The sequence below is a fragment of the Dasypus novemcinctus genome, chromosome 11 (genome assembly GCF_030445035.2).
Source record: "Dasypus novemcinctus isolate mDasNov1 chromosome 11, mDasNov1.1.hap2, whole genome shotgun sequence".
Lineage (NCBI taxonomy): Eukaryota > Metazoa > Chordata > Mammalia > Cingulata > Dasypodidae > Dasypus > Dasypus novemcinctus.
In genome coordinates this window covers 102,198,122-102,218,848 of record NC_080683.1, presented here as the reverse complement: position 1 = coordinate 102,218,848, position 20,727 = coordinate 102,198,122, and the positions used below count along the sequence as shown (strand labels likewise).

The window sequence follows — 20,727 nt, the reverse complement described above, 5'->3', positions numbered from 1 at the left end:
CTTAAAAATTAAAGAGTAATTTGAGGTTTATAGGAAAGAAAGAAGAGAATTGGTCACTGTGGGCATTGCTACGTCACAGGTAAAATAAAATAACCCACAGAATAGTAAACAGTCATTCATATGTTTGTACATGCACACACATAAATACTTGAGTTATGACTAAGCCAAAGGTACTGTGGAACCTTCATAAAAAAATAAAATATACTTTTGAACATAATTTTTCTCATTACACAATGGACCTTTTCTCAAATCCCACAAAGCCACTGCTGTTTAAATACATTTGGAATCAACAACCTAGCAGGTAGAATATGATTAGAGTTAAACAATGGAATGATTTAGCTATAAATGATGCTTCATCTAAGTACGGCTTCCTCTTCTCAAACATCAGTCTAAATTAAAAAGAAATTTTTGTGATATTTTCATGATAAGATGGAATAGATACAAGGATGCCTGCATCTATTATTTGAATAAGTACAGATATGGACTCCATGTAAGAGTAGAGAAACTGACTCCATGTTATTAGGTAGGTCTGGTTATGATGGAAGTGCAGAGAAGAAAAGGTGATAGTGAAAAAAAAAATGAAAAAAAAAAGAAAAGGTGATTGTGGCAACACTGACAGAATAAGACTGCAGACAATGATGAAAAAGCCCAGACTCATCAACCTCAACCTCTATAATATTTAAAAAGCAAATGTCACGTGCATGTCCTCACTCAGGGGAAGAATAATTACTAGACCAAGCAGTGAAATATAAGGAAACTGAAGGAGAAAAAAAGGGCACAGACAGACACCAAATTAAAAATCACTTATTTCATTTCTACCTTCTGTTTTAACTCACAAGGTAAGAAATGAGACTATATGGTAGAAATGAATAGGAAGTATATTTACAAATTCAGTCTTGTGTCTCCTCTTCTACTGTGGGGAGAATTATTATGGTTGACTAACCATTTGTTTAAAAAAAAAAGCAGCTCTATTAAACTGTGATATTATTTGTAATAAATAATAGATTTGTCATTTTGAAATTCTGGATAATTGGATGATTCAAGTTTCCATTAGCAATATCCCATAATGCTGCTCTGTAACTGGAAATGCAATAACTTATAAAATCTAAATAGATGATATTAAAACAGGTGATTTATTGAGTAATTTAAAAAAAAAAGGCAAGACAATGAACCTGCATATGATAGATAAATGGAGATGCTGTAAAATATTTTCTTTCACAATTACAAACAAAATAACACATCTATTCCATTTTATAATTGAATTAATTACTATTTTAATTAAATTTATCATTTTTGCAATTGGTAGTAAATTAAACATGAAATTAATATGTTAATTTTTTTAAAAAATCAATAAATTGTGAACATTTTCAGACTGAGCCAATATGACCACATCATAGCTGCATCCTCCAGTGCAAAAGGTAGTTATAAAGCAAAGTATATGGAGAGCTGTGACCGTTCATCCTTAGCGGTGAGTGATATGGATGAATCAGTATCCTGTATCATGAGAATAACTGGAAAATCCAATTAACCAAGCTGTGTATTAGATTTCCCTCTTTTAACACAGATAAGGCAATCAAATATCTTAAAATACAAAGCATCTCTTTGCAGTTCTGTGAGTTTTGATATATTATGTATCTATCTAGATAGATAGATAATATATATATCAAAGGATAACAGGCTAAAGAGCTCAGTTCCTGCTCTTTGATAGCATATAATCCAAGGGACAATTTTTTACCTACAACCATGGCCACATTGTCAATATCAGAACACAAAAAGAGAGAGAAAAGCTATTTCTTTTATTTTGTCACTATCCCATCTCAAAAATAGATCCCTGATAATTTTTTTTATTAATCCCTTAATGATTCATCTATAAATCTTTGAAGTAACAGAGTATAAGATTTTGTTATGATTGTGTAACAAATATATATCCATGGCAAACCTTTCACTTTCCCTAATATGTCTAGGCCACAAGAAAAATTTTTAAAAATACAAGTAAAGAATATTTTAAACATATTGTCTCTAGAAAAAAAGAAATAAGAATTTGCTAAATTTTACATACTGATATTTCCTTATGACTCTTTTTTGAGTCCTCCTTGTTCTTTTTCAGCTTATTTTCTCTCCCCAACATAACCATGTTTTCCTAAGTGCCCTGCCTCATTCTCCTCTCCCAGACTCCCCAACTATTTTCCCCCCTTTTTCGAGTATATCATAGCAAACTTCCAGCAGGTAATCAGTCAAGCATTCATGGAGCATCAATTACTTGTCCAGCACCATGAATTTTTAAAGTGACCATTAATACATTCAGTCATAGGTTGAAGGCAGTGATTTTTAGGACACACTGTTCCATCAGTGGGCAACACATACTGATTGTGACAACTTGGCTTTGTTTTGGCACATCTTAACTCCTACTGTTAAAGCAAGATGACAGTTGCAAATTAGTAAATATATATATAATCAGCCACATTTGTACTAGATACAATTCTAAATGGTCAAGCAAAAACAAAGAAACTGATTTTAAATATGGCACCTGGTAGTGATCAAAATGAGTTTAAAACTATGGGATAAATGGTAGGCACTATAACCCATCTAAATTAAATTTATTTCTAAAAGTTCTGTGCAATTTTCCTATTATTTTTTTGGAATATTTTTTTTTTTCTTTAGCATGCGTGTAGTTACCAGATACTTTTGAAAAGGGAATAATGAAAATAATAATGATATGGCAACTTCTTCAATCAAGAGTACAGACTTATAACTTAAAGAGTTTTATTTATTTGGAATATCTTACTGATCTTTAAGGACCAGAGACTCTATAGGCAATATAAGTTTAATGGAATATCTGAAAATAACTTGAAATTATAGAGTCATTTTTTTCCCCCAGAAATCTGGGACCATCTGAGCTAATGGTATTGCAAAACACAGTGAAAGAGTGTAAGTATGATAACTAGGTCTTCTTTCTTCCTGCTGTGTTTCACATAACAATAAAATTCCTTAAAATTATAGGTTCCAAAACTCTCCTCTCTCTTAGGTTAGTCCAAGAATACTGATGAAACGAGCTGGATGAAATAAGCAATTATTTCACTGAACCAAACTATTGAATATGTTTATCTACCTACCCAGACTAAACAGTTTTTAATGTCAGGTTCACAGTGTCAATTTAAAATGAGATATCTTTAAAACTATATGTATTACATGATATCAACTGTATATGAAAAAGATATATATGTCAAGTAAAAAAGTACAGTTCAAATTGTTAAGTATTTATAGATAGATGTGCAATTATGAATGATTTATAAATTATGTTTTTATACAAACATTTTCCAAATTGCCTTCAATTACCATGCATAATTTTCAGAACTGGAAAAATACACCTTATTTAAGGAAAAAAAACCTATTTTTTCTGGAATAATATGTTTTGATTTACTAGAAAAATCTCAGTGAACTAAGAACATTTAGGCATGGTCATAAATCCTTCAAGTAGATATCAGTCTGTAGAGAGGGAGGGAAATATTGCTCTGAAAAACTCATGGTTAAGACATTTTTGGGACAATATAATTAAGAGATACCTAATGATGCCCATCCATCTTGAGTACTTGTAAATATACCAGAGAGACAAATAAAGCAGGATTAGAGGTTGACCCATTTAAAGGCAACCCCAGTTAATTCAACAAAGCTTTGAACTTGATCCATACAATTAAGAACTTCTTAAATAAACTTCACAGCATGTTACCCTCTCAATTTGCTTTCCAGGTTCACTAGCCTTCAGTGTTCATCCATCTACCTAGAATAACTTCAACTTCTCCTTTTCTCTCATTCTAGCATACCCCAAATCTGATTATTTCACAAGCCATCAAGTCCACTTCAAACTCCATTTTAAGATACACTTAAATTCTCAGAGTTCCCAAAATCTGAATACATCTTATAAAGAACAGTATGATTGATATAAAATGTATTTTCTCTCTGAAAAGCTATGATTACCTCGATGGCATGTATTACAGTTAACAGCATCTTGTTGTCAATAAAATGCAGCATGCAGGTATGTATGTATTTATATATATGGATATATCTATATACTTAGATCAGTTATACTGATATTTTATAACAATTATTTTGCATATTTCTTCTCTACCAATTTACTGAATAACTAATGTTTTCTTGTTTATGGCCACTGTTGGACCTTACTGGACATCTTCCTAACATTGTCACATTTTGCTCCTTAATAAATTGAATGTATTTCTTATAGCAAATATATATACAAGACCCTAGGGTGAAGAGGGAAGTGACAACATGGGGAAAAAGGGAGTTTAGATATATGTATTTCTCTAGTAATCACTGTTAAATATCTATCACCTGGAAGAAAAGATTTCAGGAACATTAAATTACATGTAGCTTTTATTGATCTTTCTTAGCCTTTACTGCTTCAAATAGGGAACAGTTTGGGACTAACCAGTACCTTCAGGGACTGATATAAGAAATCTATGCCTTAATAGGCCCACAGGATTCAGTGCCTTTAGAAATGGCCTCATCAGATCATATACAATTTTTAAAACTTGCATAAAATATGTTTCATTACCTCTTCTTTTAAAGTTTTACCTCAATTCTGTGAATCTACTGAATTAGCCAAATGCATGTCTTGGCAAACAAGAATTGAATGATAAAATAGACATTTCTACATGTATTAAGGTTTTATACTTAAATGCTACAGGGATTCTCAATAGGTAATTAATCTTCAAATAAAAATATGTAATAGAGAAGAGACATGGTGCAAGAGCAAACTAATCTAAACATAATTTATGGAGATGCCTTCTGACTCAACAATTTAGCCAAGAGTGGAGTTCAACATCTAAGGATGAGGGCAAAGGATCTTGGCTGCCTTACTCCACAGCTCTGTGGTCTTCAGCAGATTACTTAGTCGTCTACACCTAGTTATCATCCTCTGTAAAACAGGGATGATAAGAGAACCCACTTCACAAGATTGGTATGAAGGTTAAATAAGAAACCAGTTCCTACAATAAGTGTTCAATAAATCTTAGCTATTTTACTCTTGATACTGTTACTAGCTAGTAATTTTATAAAGTTCAATTATTACCTAATTAATGGGTACCATTTGCAATCAATGTATTTAGAATCTTTGTCTTAAACTTAAAAGCACGATGGGTGTTTTGGTTTTTTTTTTTTTTTTTGAATGATAAAATGTTCTATGGAATAAAGCATGTTCTATGGAAAGCAAAAAGTTAATGGTAAAGTAGCCTCTAATGCACGGACAATAAAACTGAGTGAATTTTGAAAAATAATTACTGATCCAATAAGTTGGAGAATACTGTAGAGTATATTTCCTCCTCAGAGACTGAAACTACCCATTAATAAATTATCCTTTAATATACCCCGATCAAGATGGTGGAGTGAAATGCTTCAGGGTTCCATCCCCCACAAGAGCACTGGACAACCACTGGGAACTGGAGCTATGTCTTTTTCAAAGCTCCGGAAAACAGTTAAAGGATTTCAGTAACAGGGTGAGCCTCAATCAAGAAAAAGCCACTTAAAAGCAGTAGGATCACTTGGTCCCCTGACAGGTCCCTCTCCCAAACCCAGATTGGCAAGGAACCAGCCTGCACTCCCAGTATGGATCTCTGGCCCAGTTAGAAGGGAGCAGAGTTACCCCTCATGCACAGACTGGGAGCATGTTTGTCTGGCCTATCTGTCTGATCATGGACTGAGGGGCCCACAGTCAGTGAATGTGCCCTGTGTATAGAAGGCAGCTCACAGAGCTCCCCTACAGAATGCTGGGGGACAACAGACAGGTTGTACTGTCTAGAGCAAGGGTTTGCTGGTTATAGGTCATATAGTGCAGTAACCGGACCATGAAGAAATGGTTTCTTAGTAAAAGGGGGACATTTGGAAGTATGGAAACAGAAATTCCTAGGGACACAGAATACCTGTTGAATACAAAAGGAACAGGTGGAAAGGATTGGGGGGGCGGGGGCAGGGAGAGGATCCTAAACTTTGGCCTGAGCTATTCTCCAAACTCATAGTATGGATAAACCCTGAAGGAGGGCACTCACGCAGGTATATCTTCAGGGACTGAGAAAAGTTTCTTCTCCCTCTCTCCCCCACCTTTGCCCCTCTTCTCCTTCCCCTCATTCTCCTTCTCTTTCTTTTTCTTCTTTATATCGTGACATTCAAGGAAAGTTCTATTATAACACTAGTTGGATACAAGTTTAAGGAACATATGACTCAAAACAAGAAGTAATGGCCCAGGCAGAGAAGATTAATATATTAGAAACCATCAATGAATGAGGAGTCTCAAATGTGGGACTTTCAGACAAAGACTTTTAAAAAATGGAACTAAATATGCTCAAATAGCTATTTAGCAAATCAAGAAAATGGCAGATAAACACGAAGAGAATATCAGTAGAGTGAAAGAAATCATGGAAAGGAATCAAACAGAGCTGAAGACCACACTAATATATATTAAAACTTTCCTAGAGTCATTCAACAGTAGATTTTATGCTCCCAATGCTATTTTAGGAAGAGGGAAGACGAGCCTAAGACCTGGTAGGAAAACATGGCCAAGAAACCTGTAGCTCTGGAGCCTCACCTGGAAACCCCCTAAGGGAAAGACGAACAACAAGGAGGACCCCATGAGAACCCCATTTGGAATGAGATCTCATTCATGGTCAAGGAAAAGCCCCAGGTATCCTCAAGGAGCCTCATCATTGGGCCCCCTGGGGAACTGATGGGGGAGTCATCAATCAGAACAGCAGACAGCTGGGACCCCTCCCCAAACATCAGCAGGGGAGGAATAATTAAGAGCTTAAAAGGTAACCAAGCAAGCCAAATCTCACTCTCTGCCTAGAGGAAAATGCATCAAATCTTGGTACCCATTTCCATCTTTCTCTCCCATTTCTCAGCAAGTTCTGTTCTTTTCTCCTATTTCTCAATAAATTCTTTTTCCTGGCCTAACTAAACTGACATGTTCTTAAATTCTTTTATGTGACATAGCCAAGATCCTAGAGGAATCCACACTTCCCTGGCTTCATTTGATGAGACAGGCAGGAGTTCTAGAGGCAGGTAACCCTCCCCGACGCCCCACAAGGACTGGTGGGTCTAAACTTTTAATTTGGGTAGCTGGCCTATACTCTCTTTTGGTTCTGCCATTTTAAAGGAGTTCCTGGATAGTTTCCCACAGGCCATAAACTCAGTCTGTCCAGAATTCTGGCTCCCTCTTCTGAGGTGGTAGGGGTGAACCCCTATGCTGTGTAGATCCACAGAAGTCCTTGGTGGCAGGTATAACTGTCCTTGAGACCTGACTGGGCATGTGGCCTCAGTCAAGCAGGAGTCTGCCAGAGGTCTGCCAGGCCCTCTCTGTGTGTTCAGAATGGCTATCATCCGTTGTATTGCTTCCTTAGACCACTTTTAATTAGAAGTGCCTTTGATCTTCCAGCTACTGCTGTCCTCATTTTGGGTCTATGAGATGCTTTAGAATGCCTTAGAAACTGAGAATGCATTTGTTAGTGAGGCATGAGATTGTCTCAGGGGGTTCCTGAGGATGTTTGCTAGCAAATCACAGGACAATTAACCTCTAGTTTTTTTAAAGGGCATTTAATATCAGGTTTAACTGCAGAACTCGAACCCTGGGAGTCACCAAGAGGTGAGCTCTCTCATAGCCACCTACAAAGGAGGCAAAAGAAAGGTCCCTAAGCAGTCCCTTTCCAAGGGTCAGCCAGGCTTGGGTGTTCAGTCTGGGAGCTGGACCCAAAAACCCCCAACACCTCTAAGGCTCTGAGGATGCCCAGAGACATAAGACTCCCTATCCCTAGAACCGGAACATGGGGACAGTGAGTAGGTCTCCCTGATTTCGTGATGCTGGCTTGCCAAGCAATCCATTCAGTCAGGTCTAGCAGTGGGACACCATCCCGACTGACAAATGCATTTTATCCTCCCTTAGGATAACGGGCGGCTCTTTCAGCATTCCAGCAGACTCCTCATTGGGATGCCTTCTCAGAAACTGGTACAACCTGCCTACTGATGGTCTAAATAAAAAGAAGCTAATCTTTCCCTGCCATACCAGATGGCCACATTATGGCTGAGAGTGGGCTCTGTATGTGACCCTGAGGAGACGACAGACAGATCTGAGAGCCAGAGACTGCGTAGCCATGTCTCCTTAAAGGAATAAGGAAATGTCCTACCAAACTGGTCAATTTTAAGTAAGTTCATGGAAGATACAGACCAGAACCTAGAAACCTACCCTTATTTCAAGAACAGCTCATAGAGGCAATAAAAATACCCCATTGGTAGATCCTAACCCTAGAGAAGGAAAGATCCTCCTAGGAACTCCAGTCTGCCTCAGATATCTGTACAAAGCTGCAGAAACTTTCCCTGGGCCCCCACACTTCCATTAACTCCCTTTTAGAAATAGTTTTCAACAATCAAGGGCATGCCACCAAGATGGAGAAGGTAAGTAGGGTCAGGCACAGGTCCGGACAGGCTCACCTTTTACCTGCCACCATTAAAGGCACCATCGCCTCAGGGTTACCCAAATTCAGGCTCCATGTCAGAGGAAACTGGTCCCAAGCTGCCTCACCATGCAGATGGCTGGGGCCTTGCCCCAAGGGAGGATGGAAGGGCCTGAAATGAACCATGAATCAGAGTCACCCTGGGTGACCCTTGACATGGCTGGAAAGATTATTGATTTCTTAATTCACATGGGAGCTAATTGGTCTTAGCCTGCACTCTGGACCTCTCTAACCTCGGCTGTGCCTAATGAGGGGAGTGAATGGGAAATTAAGATCTAGGCTATTTTATTAATCCTCTCCCCTGCAGAATAAGGAACTTCCTCATGTGCCATCAATTAAGCTTAAAAGGTTCTTGACTATTTCTGGCTCTTTCCTTGGAACATTCCAAATCTCCCAGCAAAAAAAAAAAAAGTCCTCACAGGGCTTTACCCCTTGCTAACTAATGGGATGTAGCCCCTGGAGCAGCCCCAATTCATGTCCAGCGGGGGCAGGCTTCTCTGTACCCCTTAGCTCAATACTTATCAGCTGCCCAGGGATTTTCCCTAAGGAAGTAAGCTGGAGGGTCCTGCATGAGGTCTCTTCCATGGAAAGACACTGGGAGTTTTGCGTCTAGGTGATCCTGGAGTGAAGTCTTTCCCTAAGCTAAACTAGGTGTGTAAAATACTCCTTTCTGTTCTAATCTTTGCTTGCTTTAACTTTGTTAGTCCGTTCATGTCTGGGAACTCATAAATCTGATTTTAGGTTTGCCTGTTACAAATGGGATAACTGTAAAAGGTAACCTAAAAATAAGACTTTAAATGTCAATACCATCTTTTTTTGTTGTTGTTCCTTTTAATTTTTATTTATTAATTAAATGTTACATTCAAAAAACATTAAGAGGTCCCCATATACCCCCACACCCCTCACCCCACTCCTCCCACATCAACCACCTCTTTCATCATTGTGGGACATTCATTTGGTGAATACATTTTGGAGCACTGATGCACTACATGGATAATGGTTTACATTGTAGTTTACACTCTCCCCAGTCCACCCAGTGGGCCATGGCAGGACATACAATGTCCAGCATCTGTCCCTGCACTACCATCCAGGACAACTCCCAAGTCCTGAAAATTCCCCTACATCATAGCTCTTTTTCCCTCTCCCTACCTGCAACTGCTACCATGGCCACTTTCTCCACATCAATCCTACAATTTCTTCCATTACTAATCACAATAGCTCCATAGTAGAATATCAGTAAGTCCACTCCAATCCATACTCTATTCCTCCATCCTGTGGACCCTGGGATGGTTATGTCCACTCCACCTCTATATCAAGAGGGGGCTTAGATTCCACATGCATGATGGATGCAAATCTCCTACTTGCAGTTATAGGCACTCTTGGCTCCCAGGTATGGTGGTTGACCTTCTTCACCTCCCTGTTTGCTGGCTGGGATAAGTCCAATAAACCAGAAAGTAAGTGTTGCAACTCTGCTGAGGCTCAGGGCCTGGTTGTCACATGGACAGTACAGAGATTCAGGTCTCCTGAGTAAACACAAACCCCAGCACCAATCACAGGTCCAGTAAAAGTGACAGAAGAAGCGTGTGTAGAAAGGTCACATCTGAGGCAAACTTCATCACACTCAGGAACGCAAACTCCAAAGAGTACCAACTGACATGGCACTGAACTCCAGAGCAATATGCCATGACCACAGAACCTGTGGGTTCCTGTAGCCTTCAGGAGAACCAGTATCTTGGCTTCTATCTACTTTGGCTGTCTCTGGGACCCTGCTGAGGCGTGCGTAAGTGCAACCCCTCTGATGACCTCCCAACTCTTTTTTTGGAGACTCATAGCCATATAAACTCATTTGTCCTTTCCATTTCCCCCTTTTATCTAAGTCATAAAGCAGTTTTTAACAACTGATATTTCATGTAGGTTGAGATATTCTGCTGGTCTGAGTTGACCCTTTTATTCAAGGTCTTTTTCTAGTTACAGATCAGCTGTAACTAGTAATCCCTCGGCACCAGGGAGGCTCATCCCTGGGAGCCATGTCCCATGCTGGTGGGGAAGTAATGCATTTACATGCTGAGTTTGGCTTAGAGAGTGGCCACATTTAAGCAATATGGAGGCTCTCAGGAGGTAACTCTTAGGCACCCTGCAGCTGAAGGCCTAGTTCATATTTCAGGCACACAGGCTCATAAGCATAGTCATCAGTATCAAGGGCTCATTGTTGAACCATCCTTCTTTACTGGTCTTTGAAAAATATGGAATGCTTCACAAATTTGTCATCCTTGAGCAGGGCCATGCTTATCTTCTCTGTATTGTTCCAATTTTAGTATATGTACTGCTGAAGCAAGCACTCAGTACTATCTTGAAATTGGATTTGATGGAATTAGTTCAACTGCAGGAAAAGGGGAAAAATTTAGCAAAGGTGTTACTAATAAAATTGTTTTAGTTGCTTAGTTAATAAAGAGAAGTGCCCAAATAGTTTTTTTTTTTTTTAATGGAAACTTACTAGAAACTCTAAGAGTTAAAATCATTATATAGATGGCTTTATATTATAAAACAGTAGAAGGATAACATGAAATTGCTATAGCTGGGCAGATTTAGCCTAGAACCTACAATTGTAATGATAATTCTAAATTAAGTTTGCCTTTGTTTATGGTTACTCCAGGTCTAGCCACACCTTTGCTTTAGCTCACTAACTTCACCTCACCCTTAGACTTCAGCTATTGTAAATAGTAATTCTAAACCAGGGGTTCTTAGCCTTTTTTGTTCCATGGACCCCTTTTCCAGTCAGGTGAAAACCATGGACCCCTTCTCAGAATGTAGTGGCAGGTAGTTTTATGACACTCAACAATAGAAGTCAGAGAAAATAAAGATGGTAAATTGATTTTTTTCCAATTCAAGCTCATGGCCCTCTATTAGTCAGCCAAAGGGGTGCTGATGCAAAATACCAGAAATCTGTAGGATTTTATAATGGGTATTTATCTGGGGTAGAAGCTTACAGTTACCAGGCCATAAAGCATAAGTTACTTCCCTCACTAAAGTCTGTTGCCATGTGTTGGAGCAAGATGACTGCTGACGTCTACAAGGGTTTAAGCTTCCGCTTTCTCTTAAGGTCCTGTACTCCCAGCTTCATCCAATATCAGCTGTAGGCTGGTATAAGTCTGTCTCTCTTCTAGGGCTCATCTCTCCAGTTCAACTGCTCTGTTGTCTCAACAAGGTCAATTGTAGACTATTAGGCTATCTCTCTTCCTAGGGCCTCTGCCATGTCTATGGATCTGTCTCTCTTCCTCTGTGTTCCTTTCCTTTGTGTTTACATCCTGAGGCTCTGGCATCCAAAAAACTCTTACTCTCTCCTCGGCCATTTAGTTTTCTCTGTGAAAACTTGGTGGGTGGGGACTCGATATCCCACTGATGTGACCTAATCAAAGCCCTAATCACAACTCAATCAAGTAAAAGTGAAACCTCTGAATCCAATACAATCTAATATGCCCAGAGGAACAGATCAGTTCACAAACATAATCCAATATCTATTTTTGGAATTCATAAACAATAATAAACTGCTACATTCTACCCTTTGAATTCCAAATCAACACTACAATATTCAAGAAGAAAATAAAACCTTTTGTGTGAGCTATGTATTTTTAAAAAAAAAGATAATTAAAAAAAATTAAAGGTAAAGAAAAAAACTTAAATAATTAACAATGCTAAATACAAAATCATCATGATCAGTTTAAAGAAATAGTTTGTCTTAGGGCAAAGTCCAATCTGGCCATAGACCTCAGAAATTTACAAAACCATTTTTCTGTTTCCAATACATAAATGGACAAAGGACAACATTTGCATTACCATAAGAAGAAACTGGGAAGGGCACAAGAGTCATGGGTCCCCTACAGTTCTGTAAACATGCAGGGCATACTTTATTATGTTAGAGTCATTCTTATGATGATGGTTTCTTCTTCCTGGAGCCTCAGGGGGACCCACCTCTGCCATGTCTATGAGGCCATCTCTGTTCCTCTGTGTTCTTTTCCTGTGTTTACTTCCTGGGGCTCCAACATCCAAACACTCTCTCTGCTCTGCCATTTAGTTTTCTCTGTGAGTCCCCACCCTCCAAGGTGGCAGGGACTTGACATCCCACTGACATGGCCCAATCAAAGAAAAAGTGAAACTTCTGAATCTAGTACAATTGAATATGCCCAGAGGAACAGACCATGTCACAAAAATAATTCAATATCTATTTTTGGAATTCATAAGCAGTATCACACTGCTCAAGACGCCCTGAAATATTTCCATGGCCCCTTGGAGTTTGGTGGACCCTTAGTTAAGAACCCTAAACTTTGTTCTAAACTTTGTTCTAAACTAAGTTTATCTTTGTTTATGGTTACTTCAGGCATAGCCACCCTTGCTTTAACTCACTAGCTTCACTTCAACCTTAGACTTCAGCTATTGTGATGGTAATTATAAACTGAGTTTGCCTTTGTTTATAGTTACTTCAGGTATAGCCTAACCCCTAGCCTTTGCTTATGGTTATTTCATGACAACTTCTGCCCCCAATGGCTCACGGGAAAGCAAAATTGAGAATACTGCTGTTTTCTGTCCTTCCACTGGTGCCAATCACCCTGCTTTCTTTGTAGTGCCTACAAATGTGGACTGAATTGCTGCCTGGTGGAATTCTTGACACTTGGGATTGAATGTCCACTCTTCCAGTCCAGTGGTCCTATTATCTCTGAGGATTGGGGGGGGTAGAGGAGGCCTCCTACCTCGAGTGTTGAGGTTCCTAAAAGAAGCAATTCATGAGAGAAACCAGTCTTTCTCAGATTTCAGTGACCTCGGTAAGTATATACTAGAATTAGTGTTTTTCATCTAAGATCTGCCAAAGTCAAAATGGGAAAAAAGCAAAGTTCTGAAGTAAAGGAAAATTGTATTTTAAAGCATTGGGGACAATTTGATTATAAGCCAATAATTAAAAGGAACAAAATTCTTGTGCAAAACTGCATGGTCACAGTGCAAATCAGAGTAATTAGACATAGCTTTCAAAGAAATCTTTTAAATGTTATTTTACAGTTAAAATTATTTTGTAAATGAATGAAAGTTATAAGTAACTTTAGTAAGTTGTGTTTTTGCATCCAACTCTCTGTTTGTGTCTGCCTATTTACTCAGTGTATATCTTCATATGTTGGGATGGTAATATCAAATTAACAAATGAAAATTCTTAAAAGAGCTCTATTCAAATTGTTAAAAAATTAAATATGCTGTTACATATGTGAATGAATATTCCTGGACCCCAAATTAGACTAAGCAGGATGGAGAGGTCATATAGAAATCTGAACATAGAAACTACTGGGAAAGGGAAAAAGATTTTCCTGAGCTTTTTGGCCTACCCAGCCCCCCAGGGTCTTCTCTTTGCAAGAATTATGAGGGAGGAGTTAGATGTGACAAATTAAAACTCTCTCTTCTAGAATGGGGAATTAGGAATCAGTTTGCTCTGTAATTCCCCAATTTAAACCTTTTACCAGTTTTAAAATAAGGGTGGATAATAATCCAATTGTCAAATTTTAGTAAGTAAAAATCCTTAAAAGCTATGGAAAGATCTTTTCTGAATTATGATTAAAACAAATTAAACAATTATAATAAATTCCAGAACCTAGCAGTTAGAATGATTTTAAGATTATTCACAGTTTTAGAATTTTATTAAAGAAAAGAGGTTTTAGTCTCCTGTAAAGGAAGAAAAAGAACATTCCCTGCATAAACAATAATAATTTCAATTTATTTAGTTCGGATGTTATCTCCCTAGGTTTATAGAATACCAAGAAAATAAATTAGCAGTATATGTATTAAATCTTTAAGATGATGAAAATTGTAAGTTCACATTTAATGAAATTAAGTTAGATGAGGAAATGTAGATATAGCTTATCTTAAATCGATTAATTTCATTGGTTGCTAATTTTAATTTAATAAGTTTATTTTAAGGTACGGTAACTAGTCTATGTGGTTATGGTTAATTACAAGGAGTTTATAAAATCATCTTCTAAACTGAAACATTTAAACGGCTAATTCCAGGAAGCCATTATTAATTAGAAACCTAAACTGATATTAATAACAAAAAGAAACATCATAACACGGAAATCTATCAGAGGCCACTTCAATCTGCATTAGGAAAGATAACCTTCCTGTAAGGAAAAACAACTCGACTCCATTGGGAATCTTCAGTTTTCATAAAATAATTGAGAAAGCAGTTTTTCCTGTACAGCTAAAGTAAAATACCTTTTAAATAGTATCATCACGGTAAAGGTGTAGAAGTAAAAAGCAAAGTACTAAAATAGTTAAGTTCATTTCATACATTGTACATTGCATTGGAAGCGTTTAGAAAATGTATAAAAATCAAAAGAGATAGATTTCAATATCATCAAACTCTCTTGTATATTCAAACCAGGCCTTCAGAACATTGCATGTTCCCTCTCCATTTGAGTCATTTGTTAGGTTGGCCACTAACCCCTAAAACAATAAAAGTGTCTACTACAGCCCTAAACTTGCTCCTGAAGTGGATGGCGAGTATGTTGTAGTTTCAGGCTCCTGCAGCAGTTGGTGATGGCTCAAAATGGCCAGATGTATAACGAAAATTTCTTCTAGACTGGCTCTGTTTCAAAGTGCCGAAGGGTGCTACATACCAGGTTGGTGAAACACTGGAGCCTTACTTTCCTAGTCTTTCTCTAGGATCAACTCTGCTGCAGCATGCTAGTTGTGTGAAGGGCATACCAAGTGGAGCAACAGTTACCAGAGTACTATGCATAGAACTTAATAAAACACAATTGGCATTATAGCCTGCCCCCACGGAAAGATAACATGTATGGTATTACAAACCTAGAGCTTAGATCTATTAACTGCAGCTCAAAGAGGAACTTGTGCATTAAATAGTTTAAGTACTATACCTACATACCTGATGACTATGATATCTTTTCTATTCTGGATCACATTCAGAATGATATTGAACATGTTAAAGTACTGAATCAATGTCTCCTTAGCCATGTGGGGATTTCATCCATCTCCACCCATGCTGCCAGACTCATCTTCCTCTGACTGCAATAGAGTAGCAAGAGGGTTTTACACCTTGTCAGGTAGGGCCTACTGCCCCTAACCAGCAGGAAATAGTTACAGAAGAATGACCATTGTCCCTCAGCACCCCCTTAAGAATAAGGGTGAAAACCCTCTGAGGAGGGAGTTGAATAGTTTAGGATAGGAAAAAGGAAGATGAGTCCAAGGTCTGTTAGAAAAACATGGCTGTGAAACATGTGGTCCTGGAACCCTGCCTGGAAACCCCCTAAGGGAAAGACTGCAAACAAGGAAGCTACTGGAAGCATCCCATGACAACCTATTTGGAATGAGATCCCCTTTGGGATAAAGGAAAAGTCCAGGATATCCTCAAGGGGCCTCATTATTGGGACCCCTGGGAAAGTGACTGCAGGGTAATCAATCAGAACAGCAGACAGGTGGGGCCCCTTCCTTGAACAATAGCAAGAGGAGGAACAATGAATAGCTGGAAAGGTAACCACACAAGCCAGATCTCTCTTCCTGGGGGAGCCTGCATCAAATCTTGGTGTGTATTTCCATCCTTCTCTCCCATTTCTCAACAAGCTCTGTTCTTTTCTTCCATTTCCCAATAAATTCTTAATACTGGCCTAACTAAACTGGTATGTTCTTAAATTCTTTTATGCGACATAGCCAAGAACCTAGAGGATTCCAACACTTCCCTGGCTTCCACTGGAGCTGGCAGAAGAAAGAATTAGTGGAACTTAAGACAAGACAATTTAAATCATCAAGTCTGAGACGGAGAAAGAGGAAAGAATGTGGGAAAAAAAGTGAACAGAGTCTGAGGAACCTGTGGGACACAACCAGGTACACCAATTTATACACTGTAGGACTCACTAGGAGAAAACAAGATATAAAGTAGCAGAGAGAATATTAAAAGAAAAATGCCTGAAAATTTCCCAAATTTAACAAAAGATATGAATATATATATATACAAGATGTTCAGTGAAACAAACAAACAGATAAATAAATGGCAAAGATGGTAAAAATGTAAAAATGATGGATATGGATATCTGGGTGGGTGGGTTATGCTGGATTTCTCTGTATGCGGTTTCAATTATTTTACTGTCCTGCATGTTTGAAATTATTTCAAAATAAAAAGTTAAAAAAATAGGAAAATGAAAGACACACAGGGAAAACACGTGGTTTACTTTGCTTCTGCCAACATCCCAAAATGTACTTAACAATAGAATTCTTTCATCATAGAATCCTGTTAACTTTTTGGTTTACCTAGTCTCTAAAACATTGCTCTAAAACAGGGCTTCTTAACAAGGGGTCCATGAGCTTAAACTGAAATTCAAAAAAACTTTATTATTGTGTGGATGTGTTGGTACAGGTGTGATATATTTATTAAATAATACACCATATAGTGTGGGCTTAGTAAGGGATCCATGGTTTTCACCTGACTGGCAAATGGGTCTGCAGAACCAAAAAGATTCAGAACTCCTGCTCTAGAGCACCCTAATAAGAACAGGGAAGAGTAATATAAAAAGGAAGTGTTTATGAAAGAAAGAGAGGTGTAAAAAAGAAAAAGAAGATACAGACATGATACCAAAAAGGATTTACATTTCTTCTAGGTGCCATGGAAAGGAAAGGAGCAGCTCAAGCTGGATTACAAATGGAAGCAGAGCCTGGCCTGCATGTCAGGGAGACAAGGTGTGTTGATGGGGCAGCACATAGCCCTGCTAATGTGGACAGTGACTGTTGCCACAGGACATGGCAGGCTAAAGGCTCCTAGAGCTTCTACTTCTTGTTTTCCCCAAAATCTATATTTTCATGTAAAGTCATGATAGTTTTTCAAATTTACATTCCAGATGCTTATGCAGGCCACGTTTTACAGGACAAAATAAACATCTGCATGTGTTGTACAAATGCACTGGTGAATAGTTTGGGACTTCTGGCACAGACTTTCGGGTCTTAATTACTTCCTACTGACATACACAGAGCATTCAGTTGCTGGCTACACTGTTTGCCTTATAGTAACTTTACAAGGTAGGGATCGTTATTCCCAGATTCCAGATAAGGAGATCAAGGTATAGACATGTGATGTAACTTGTGTAAGCTGACAGATCAGGCAGGTGGGAGAGCTGGGATCCACACCTGGCCATTCCTGGGTGTGTATTTATGAATGCCCTTGTCATGTGTCACATACAAGTCCACATTTGTTCTTCTGTAGGATGCAGAATTTCTTGGGGAAAATGTTGACCCTGCTTGCTATATTTGCTCAATCTCCCTTATTTAGAGGTGAGGTAGATCGGGGTAAATGCTTTACTTTTCTTTTTAAAGATTTATTTATTTCTCTCCCCCCCCCCCCCCCCCCCCCCGTTGTCTGCTCTCTGGTATCCATTTGCTGTGTGTTCTTCTGCTTCCACGTGCATTATCAGGCAGCACTGGGGAACTATGTCTCTTTTCTGTTGCATCATTTTGCTGTGTCAGCTCTCCGTGTGTGCGGCACCACTCCTGAGCAGGCTGTACTTTTTTCACACGTGGTGGCTCTCCTTGCGGGGCGCACACCTTGCACATGGGGCACCCCTACACGGGGTAGCCCATGTGGCATGGTACTCCTTGTGCTCTGCAGCACTGCACGTGGGCCAGCTCACCACATGGGTCAGGAGGCCCTGGGAATCGAACCTCGGACCCTCCATATGGTAGACGGGTGCTCTATCAGTTCGGCCACATCCGCTTCCCTGATTTACTTTTCATAAGATGTCCACTGGTCTTCTGCTTGGGCCCTATGTCATATATACCTTAAGAGATAACAGAATTTTTATCCTTCAGGTTCTCAACTTGAAAGACATACCTGAATTTCTTAATTCTTATAAATAATTGGTTTTGAGGAATAATAGACATAGAGGAAACTCTGAAGGAAATAAAGTCCCAATTTCTCAAGATCAGGCATTGGTGAACTAAGTATGGCCCATGAACCAAATCTTGCTCACTGCCCTAATTTTGTAAATAAAGTTTTAGGGATGCTCAACCACACCCATTTGTTTATGTATTATCTGTGACTACATTCTGGCTTCAAGGACAGAGGTGAATATTTATGACAGAGACCAGATGACATGCAAAACTAAAAATATTTGTTTGACCTTACAGGAAAAGTTTGTTAATCTCTGCTGTAGATATTCTAAATTTTATCCTGGGAACCTAATCGGGCATAGTTCTGAGTGCTTGAAGAACACTATGTTTAGACTCTCTTACAATTGCTTTTTACTGATTTCCATGTTGCTATCACCCACAGATCCATGTTAAATACAGATAATAAGAAAAATGCCTACCATAATTTTTACTGTATTTACTGGGGGTGGGAGTAATTGGTGAAGATGTCATTAACTGCATCAAAATGTTCCTTATGCAAACAACACATCAAGAGTTGGGATATACACACAAAAACATCTTTTTCCTCCTGAGAAATAAGTTAGCATTAATAATATAATCACTTCAAATCTTGTAAGTAAATTGTTTTGTCTTCAGCAACTAGAAAACTTAAAGATAAAACTGCAGTCATCTAAGTTACATTTCTGAGTACACATTTACCATTGGTTTCAATTTACTTTCCTAGTGTTGTTTCCTTTTTTTCCCCTGGTTTCTTTATTCATCTTACACTATTACAATGTATGCATTCTTTCTGCTAGCCCTCATCTTTCAAAAATCAAGATAGGATATAAATAAATGAGAGTATCAGTTATACAGGGGGAAAAAAAAGACCTGAAAGAGAAGACGCTTGAACCTTCTACCGCTGTCACAGGGATCTATTCCTATGATTGCATTATGCCCTATCCCCAGGGTTCAATTTAAACCTCTAGAAAATAAGAAGGAAAGAAAATACTCTGACCCCACAAAGACCTCAGCTGAAAAAAACGGCAGCTACAGGGCTACATGTGGAGGAGAAAGAAAATCACATTAGTTATTTTAGTTAGAACATCTCCTAAGATATGGCCACCTCATCCTGATAATTTTTAGGACTTTATAGAGAGAACTGATGAAATTTAGGGCAGAGTATATGCCAGAATGGCAGCTTTATATGGCAACATGACATAAAGTTGAAGGGGGATGATGGCAAAATTGAATTATACTGATGCTACTAAAATGAAAATAGAGTAGAACATGGGCAGATGTTCAGGTCAACTTGCTGTCTTATTGCCAAATAAAACAGGAGGGATGGTGCTGACCATGCTGCCAAGTGCTTCTTGGGCCACCCAGGTATTGGAGTGAGGCTATCAAATGCCTCTGGGAGATCGCATGGGAGGAACTGCTTTGTCTTTTGCTGATATGGAGGTAATCAGATAGTGGGGAAATTCAATTTGTGATGCTAACAATGGTATGCAAATGCAATGATATTAGTTTTTCCATTGTATGTACCTAGAGAATTTTTTTCAATGAAACACATTTTTCTAACATCTGAAATTGAATTCATTTCTAAATCAGTTGGAAGAATGCAATTCCCCCCTTGTCTCTGGTGCCTGCGTCCCTATCTCCTGCTGCATCTTTTATTATGGAGGGAAAGCAAAGAATTAGAAATGAAAAAATGTTCAAATGAAGTGTTTTATACACATTCACTTCCAAAAATAAACAGTTTCATGTTATTCCTATGGTCTCCAGAAAATTCTTCCAAAATTACTGGTACCAAATACTTCCATAATTATCAATGGAAGTCTGTATTTGAGTCCTATTTAGTGGTTTTTAAATTATATTTGTTTCATTTGCAAGAAGTGGTAATTAAATAAGATTAAATAATACCTGGATCTTAACCATTTTCCATTATTCTGACCTTCAGAAATGGACACCTAACTGCTACGCTTACATGAAACCAGCATTCAGTAATTAGAAAACCTTCAACCCTTATTAGGAATACCTGCTTCCTGAAGTGCTACCTCCTTTATTCTCTACTGAATTACTTAGGGTTCAAGTCCAGTTTTATACTTGATGTTTACATAACAACAATGTTCTTTCAACTGTATTTTTGCAACCAAGTTTTTATAGGCCTTCATAAGACTCACAGGGGGGAAAAAACCTGCAATAAAGTTAAACATTTTAAACTCAAGCTGTTTTTAAGCTAAAGCACTATTATTTCCACAAAAGTTACCACACAATATCACATTAATCAACATTACAGAAACAGCTCATAAGCATGCTGTTCTTG

The 20,727-nt window shown here is 38.3% G+C and overlaps 1 protein-coding gene and 1 non-coding gene across 4 annotated transcripts in view; both read right to left on the bottom strand.

Moving 5' to 3' along the window:
* Positions 1–20,727, bottom strand: part of NKAIN2 (sodium/potassium transporting ATPase interacting 2) — a 1,086,452-nt gene that overhangs the window by 727,364 nt on the left and 338,361 nt on the right. The window lies entirely within an intron of this gene.
* On the bottom strand, positions 10,751–10,852 carry LOC111766136 (U6 spliceosomal RNA). The gene has a single exon (XR_002798264.1). It is a non-coding gene; the product is annotated as a U6 spliceosomal RNA (small nuclear RNA).